The 7311-nt window shown below is 39.3% G+C and overlaps 1 pseudogene; it reads left to right on the top strand.

The window, feature by feature from the left end:
• Window positions 1–283: 283 nt before the first annotated feature.
• The window catches only part of LOC111163610 (large ribosomal subunit protein uL30 pseudogene), a 114982-nt pseudogene continuing 107954 nt past the window's right edge, over window positions 284–7311 (top strand).

Raw genomic sequence — 7311 nt, 5'->3', positions numbered from 1 at the left:
AATGGAAGACAGATTTGGAGTGAGCAGTTTTTAAAGGCCCTTTGATAACAACCTAAATAAAAGTAGGGGGAAAAAGTGGAAAGCTATTCAATTTTGATTGAGAAATTGCTTTTTCCCCTTTGCTCTTTTTATCTACATAACAGGGACAATAATTCAACTTTCTAAATTGTTGAGAAAATTAGTGGGGATAAGATGTGGAAAGTACACTACACAGCATGCATGTATTTATTTCACAGGGAGGGAAAAAGCCTGAAGAGTTTTGATTAGTGAATAATACAAGTTAATGGGGATTGTAGAAGAGAAACGTGGCAGCATGAACGACGGAATGAAAGGAGAAGAAGCTGTAACTGCTGAGAGCAGAAGAGGAGGAGATACTGACGTACAGACACAGATGATTAGGCCATAAACAGCACTCTCAGTATGGGTTAGAGCAAGAGTTTTTTATAGAGAAGAAATGGCGCATGAGGAGGAGTTAGCATTTAAAACTACTCCTTCCTTTGAGGTCACTTTTCACAGGAACTTACTCCCACTTAGTAATTTAGAAATGTGTGATTGCATTCATCATAAATGTTCACTTAAAATATTCAAGAAGTAACTGTGACTGCAGTGGGTAGACTGCACGATAGATTTGTTGCGGTAATAGAAACCTCTCTTGGAGAGTTTCACAGTAGATTATGTAGAAAGGGGAGTTAGGATGACATTCCCAAGAGTAATGCCATATGTTTGATTTCTATGTGGAGCAACTGGCTTCATTCTGTTCCTCTCCCTTATGGCTCATAGGGGAGGTGGGTCCCAATTGGTCTACAGATCCTGCACAACGGATGGAAATATCTTCTCCCCGTTTCCACTATACTTAATTCAGACCTTTATCTTTCTACATGACTACTCCATCAGCTTCTTAAAGGGACTCTCTGCCTCTAGGACTTTCTTCATTTAATGTATCCTTTGCAGTACAGCCATTGTGCTCTTTCTAAAATGCAAGTTTCATATTTCTTTCCTGCTAACTCTTCACTAACTCCTCAAGTCCTGCAGGATCTATTTCAGAGTCTTTAGCATGGCTTATAATTACCTACGACCTACATCCCCAGACTTATCTCCAATCATTTCCAGCCACACCCTCAATCTCTACAAATTCGGCTCTTCTGGAGGCTGACGTCTCTGCTGAGAGGCCATTGCTCTTTTTCTTTGCATATAAGATTTTCACTCAGTCTACATTAAACTTAATTAGTTTATAATACGTGAACATAGGTTAATCATGCAAACCATACTACAAGTTTGTTCCTTCTTTGCCCCTCATGGAAAACTCCAGGGACCACGAGATTCAACTATTAGTATTTCTGGTGCTCCTCTTTCCTTATTTATCTATTTAGCTAGCTAGCGAGGTATCTCTTTTCTGATTTTAAAAATGTAGATATTGTCTCGAAGTACTACCATCGAAAGTTAGAAATTAGCTCCCTTGACCGTCCTTTCTCCAATGTTGGTTTACCCTCTGTATTGGGTACTGGTCTTATTTGATTCCTCAGTTTCCCCTGGTGCTTTTCACCTCCCAGATTTTGGTGCTGCTCCCAGGAGATAACCAGTCATTTGCCCTGGGAAACTTGGGCCCTTTCTCTCGGCTACCAGCAGCACAGCTGGGCCAACTAACTAATGCCCAACATTTCTAGCTCTTGTTACCACGTATGGACTTAGATGAAGCTCCAGTTCTCAGAATGTGAGATTCAGTATCCCTAGCGGCTGCTGGAGGGGCCAGATTACCCAACTCAGAAATGAAGGAGAATAATATCTGTGGGTGAATTTTGACCAATGAGAAGACAGCACATAACATATGGCCTTTACAGTTTCCCATTCTTATTGCTTTGCTTTATTTATTTCTGTCTCTCACTGACCTGGATTTGTACCTCCCCAATAAAGCCTCAGCATCTTTATCCCTTTATCAGACCCTATTTTTCTAGAGTGCTTAAGGCTAAGATACTTTCCCTCTCCAGTGTATGTGTGACAATTTTTGGTTAATTCAATAAACAGAATTTAAATGATCGTGACTACAAATGCTACATATCCCAGCAAAACTGGTAAGAATGATTTGATCTTTTTTTCCCCCTAAAGATTTTTGATTTTCCTGGAGTTTAAAATTGCATGGATTTGTTTTTGTTTCTGTTCACTTAATTTCCTATGCCAAAATAGAAATCGTCTCAAAGTATGAAAAGTTCCCTTAATATGAGAAAAAAATGTTAGGTAATCTAACAGTTCTCTTTTTGCCTTTTAGATGCCTATTGCAACCTTGTGTTCTCTTGTTCCAACATGAACCGGTTGTCACTTAGACCTGATATTCAACACTATTCCCTAAGTTCTCTTTGTGTGCTTCCTATTTATATTCTCCATTTCCTGGAACCAATTCCTTCCTTTTCCTTGGTGTACAACCTCATGTTGGTAAAGCACATTCTCCAGTAGCTTCCTGAGAAAAGATACAGGGAATGTAATTTATTTTAAAACCTTAAATGCCTGAGAAGGCTTTTATTTAACCTTCATGTTTAAATGATAATTTATTTAGACATGAAATTTTTGATTGGAAATAAAACTTTATCAGAATTTTAAAAGCATTCCACCTTTTTTCTAGTATATTGCATTGCTACTGAGAAGATTAATGGCAATATTATTCCCAGCTCTTTGTACAGATCTTCTTGAATTACAGTGGAGTCACATCAAGATGTACATTGAAAATATCCTCAGAAATGCATTTAATACACCTAACCTACCAAACATCACAGCTTAGCCTAGCCTACCTTAAACATACGCAGAATACTTACATTACCTTATGGTTAGGAAACATCATCTGACACAAAGCCTATTTTATAACAAAGTGAATATCATGTAACTTATTGAAAACTATACTGAAAGTGACAAACAGAATATTTGTATGGGTAGAGTATGGTTATAAGTGTATTGCTTGTTTACCTTGATGATCAAGTGGCTGACTGGGAGCTGTGGCTCACTGCCATTGCCCAGCATCAGGAGAGAGGATTGTACCACACATCACTAGTCCAGGAAAAGATCAAAATTCAAAATCTGAAGTATGATTTTTACTGAATGTGTATTGCTTTTGCACCATTGTAATGTCAAAAATTTACATCATCATAAGACAGGGACAGTCTGTATAAAACCAGTTATTTTCTCACAGGAAGTTTTAATATCTTTTTCTGAATCCCTAACATTTTGGAATTCATAATGTATCTTGGTGTGGGTCTTATTTTATTTATCAGCAAGATATCAATTGTATCAAGGTGTCAATTATAAATTGGGGTTCTTAAGTTCTAAGAAATTTTCTTGAATTATTTCTTTGATCATTTCATGCTCCCTATTTTCTTCATTATTTTATCCACCAATAAATATCTTCATTATGCTTGTGAGTTCTTCTAAGTTTGGGGGATATAGCAGTGTACACAATGACCAAAAATCCTGCCCTCAGGGAGTAGACCTACTAATGATAGAGACAGATAAATAAAATAAAAAGTATGTTAGGTAGTGATAAATGCTAAGAAAAAAAATTATGCCAGGATGGGAGCTATGATTTGGGGTGTGTGTGTGTGTGTGTGTGTGTGTGTGTGTGTGTGTGTGTGTAAGAGAGATAGAGAGATAGAGAGATTTTTAATTTTAGATGTAGTGGCCAGAAAAGGCTTTACTGAGAGTGAGCTTTGAGGTCTGAGTAAAGACTATAGGAAGTAAGAAAATTAACCAGGTAGATCTCTGCCGGGAAAGCCTTTCAGGTAGAAGAAATATCGAGTTCAAGGTTCAGATGCATTGAAGGAACAGCGAGAAAGCCAGGGTGACTATAGCGAAGGAAACAAATAGGAAAGTGGGAGGGGATGATGTTAAAGGCAATTGGGGCTCGGATTATGTCAAAACCTTGTGGGTAGGAAGAGGGCCATTGGAGGGTTTTGAGCAGAGGAGTAATATGATCTGAGGTATGTCTTCACACGATCACTTTGATTGGCATACTGAGATAATCAGAAGGAGAGCAAGGGTAGAAGCGAGAGTACCATTCAGGAAGCTGATGCAACAAATCAGGAGAGAAGTAATAGTAGCTTCTACTGGAATAATGGCAGTGAAGATGTGAGATGTGGTTGCCTTCTTTATATGTTTTGCAGGTAGAGGTGTTATGATTTGCTGACAGACCATATCTGAGGTGTGAGATAAAAAGGAAGGAAGATGACTCAGAGTTTTGGCATGAGCCTAACAAAAGAAGTTGCCAAGAACTGAAAAGGGGAAAAGTACAGGAGGAGAAGTTTGATTTTATCTTTGTTTTTTGGGAGAAAGAGGAGAGTGTAAGTTAGAAGTTTGGACTGAGCATTGGAAGTATGAGATGCCTGTTACACATCCAAGTCGAGATGTAAACTGGCAGTTTGACATTTAGGTCTGCATGTTGAGGTGAGGTCCGTGGGCTAGAGATACAGATGTGGAAGCCAGCAGCATCTAGATGGTCCGTGTGACCATGAGACTGGACAAGGTAGCCTAGGGGGTGAGTGTAGATTACAAAGAAAAGAGATATAAGGACTGAGTCTGGAGACACTGCCCACATTTAGAGATCAGGGAGATAAGTGAAAAATAGCAGGAGAGACTAAGAAGAAGTGACAAGAAATGTTGGAGGAAAAGCAGGTGTATGTGAAGTTCCACAAGCCAAGCAGACAGTTTTCCAAGGAGGGAATGCTCTCTTGTCATCGGCTGCTGAGAAGGAAGTACTATGAGGGCTGGTGATCTTGTTAAGAACTGTCTTAGTCAGTGGTTGGAGTGAAATGAGATCGGAGTGGGTTAAGATAGAGGAGAAGGAAATGATAGTACAGGATTCCCACACTTTTTGAAAGTTTCACTTTATGCCACCTTGCTTTTATGAAAGACATACATTAGTACCTGTTTTCACTAGTGGAAAGAAATCAGAAGGGAGTTTTTGCTTTTACCAGAAAAAAGGTGAAAAGTAAAAATAGCGCTCAGCGTCTGTTTTGCAGTGAGCTGTTATAGAGGCAGCTCGCCCCAAGCAGCCAGTGGCACCGCCAAGCTCCTTCCCAGAAGCTAACTCAGTATCTCAGCACCAAGCCGCCATAGCCTTGACCTGGGTCTGTGAGCATCTGTGCTATATATCGATTTATTTTGTGCATCAGTTAGCAAGACATAGCCTAAGGTAATCGCTTCTTCATTTTACACAATTTTGACTTACAAAAGCCTTGGTAGGAACGCTCTACTTTAAGGAGTTTTGCTTAAAAGGAAAGAGGAAACATAAGTTGGTAGCTGGAGCTCTATCCTGTATTTTGGAAACTCACTCAGATGTTGAATATTCTTGATTCTCTTATTTTCTTTCTTTCCTTTTCCCTTTTCCAGTTCTTCATCTTCCTGTTCTACCTGTTGGGAGAGTCTTTGATTTTGTCTTAAAACCCTTCTGTTGATTTCTTTCTGCTATCATTTCAAGAGCTCTTTATTTTCTGATTGTTCATTTTTCATATGAATTGTGAGCTCTGTTTATCCTTGTTCTTAATTTATCATAATTCTGTTGAAGTCTATAAAATTAATATATATATATTTACTAATAATGAAGTTCAATTTAGTCTAGTTAGCTTTCCTTTCTCTTTTTTTTTAAATTAAAGGGTATTTATTTATTACTTTAATAAATGTATTTATTTTATTTATTTATTTTTGGCTGCGTTGGGTCTTTGTTGCTGGGCGTGAGTTTTCTCTAGTTGCGCTGAGTGGGGGCTACACTACATTGCGGAGCACAGGCTCTAGGTGCACAGGCTTCAGTAGTTGTGGCTCGCAGGTTCTAGAGCACAGGCTCAGTAGTTGTGGCGCATGGGCTTAGTTGCTCTGCGGCGTGTGGGATCTTCCCAGACCAGGGCTCGAACCTATGTCCACCACATTGGCAGGCGGATTCTTAACCACTGCGCCACCAGGGAAGTCCTTAAAGGGTATTTAGAATACAAAAAGATAAAAAGGATAATACAACAAAATCCTTGTGCTTAAAGTATGCATTTTTTTAGTTTCCCAGTTTCGTTTCATAAATATATTCTCATTCCATTTTCCTAAATTTATTTATTAAAGTTTTTTTTTCCCTGAAGTTTTTTTTCCTGCTCACTGCATTGATCTCTATTTCTTCTAAGTCCAACCCAGTCTCCCACATTTTTTCTGTTTGCTTTGTTCTGTTTTTCATGTTAGAAGTCTTCCTCAAATACTTGGAGATCCCTGACTGGGCGTGTGTAGTTAAGAGTGGGGTCCTAGAAGCTCATTAGAAGCTTGGTGTGCCAAGGCAGCACTGGCCTTCCTTAGGCTGGAACCCAGCTCTTCCCTGTAGACCTCCAGTGTCAATAACCATAGATCTCCTCTCTTGGACCATTCTGTTTTCCACCAGAAGAATCTTCCAGTTTCCTGCCTCGGATGGGTAACTCCAGACTTGGGAAAAGGGCTCAAAAGCCTCACTAACTATCCAGTATGTAGGTTTTCACTTAATCTCCCATTTCCCATATGGTACCTTGTCCTTGCTGTGCTTGGGGTTTGAGTTAAGAGCCAATCAGGTTCAACCTTTTCTGGGAGTAAACTTCCTGTCTTCTGCTGGGAGTTGAGAAGGGATAGTTCACTGGCTGTACAGCCTGGTAAAAGGGGTAGGAGGGGTCTAAAAGCTCCATATAGATTTTTTTCATTTTTAAAAATTTGGTTTTCCTCCATATATATTTTAATACAATTTTTAAAGATTGCACTCCATTTACAGTTATTATAAAATATTAGCTATATTCTCCATGTGACCTGACACCCAATAGCTTGTGCCTCCCTCTTATAAGTATTTAACCAGTCCTGTCCTCAGCTGCAGTCTGTACACTGGCTCCTAGAGGTGCCCAGTAGTCCCAGTGTCTGAGCCTTTCCAGTGTTTTATGGAGCAAACCCTCTCACCTCACACTGGTGTGCCCCTGCTGTAGACAGTAGATTTCAGCCTTCTCTCTGCTCAGTCACTGGTCACCTCGGAAGCTTCCTTCTACCTCTCACCCATTCTCTTTGTTCTTTCGGTTTTAAATTTCGGGGTTAAATATTTACTTTATGTAATGTTAAAGGGGTTCTCAGTGGTGAGTATGTATGTTCAATAAATGTTCCATATTTACCTGAGATATCACTTACTAATCACTACATTACTCACCATTCAGATGTGACTTTCCCTGAAAAGATGTCCCCAGACTGAAAGCCAGCTCCTACTTGGAGCTCTGATACCATTCAGAGTAAGTCTGCTGTGCTATTTATTGCTTTCTTTTCTTTTTTTTTTTTTTTTTTTTTTGCGGTACGCGG

The sequence above is a fragment of the Delphinapterus leucas genome, chromosome 11 (genome assembly GCF_059928025.1).
Source record: "Delphinapterus leucas isolate spDelLeu-1000000601 "Yukka" chromosome 11, BTC_Dleu_Yukka2, whole genome shotgun sequence".
Taxonomy (NCBI): Eukaryota; Metazoa; Chordata; class Mammalia; order Artiodactyla; family Monodontidae; genus Delphinapterus; species Delphinapterus leucas.
The sequence above is the reverse complement of the archived record's forward strand: the minus strand, read 5'-3'. Positions and strand labels throughout refer to the sequence as shown.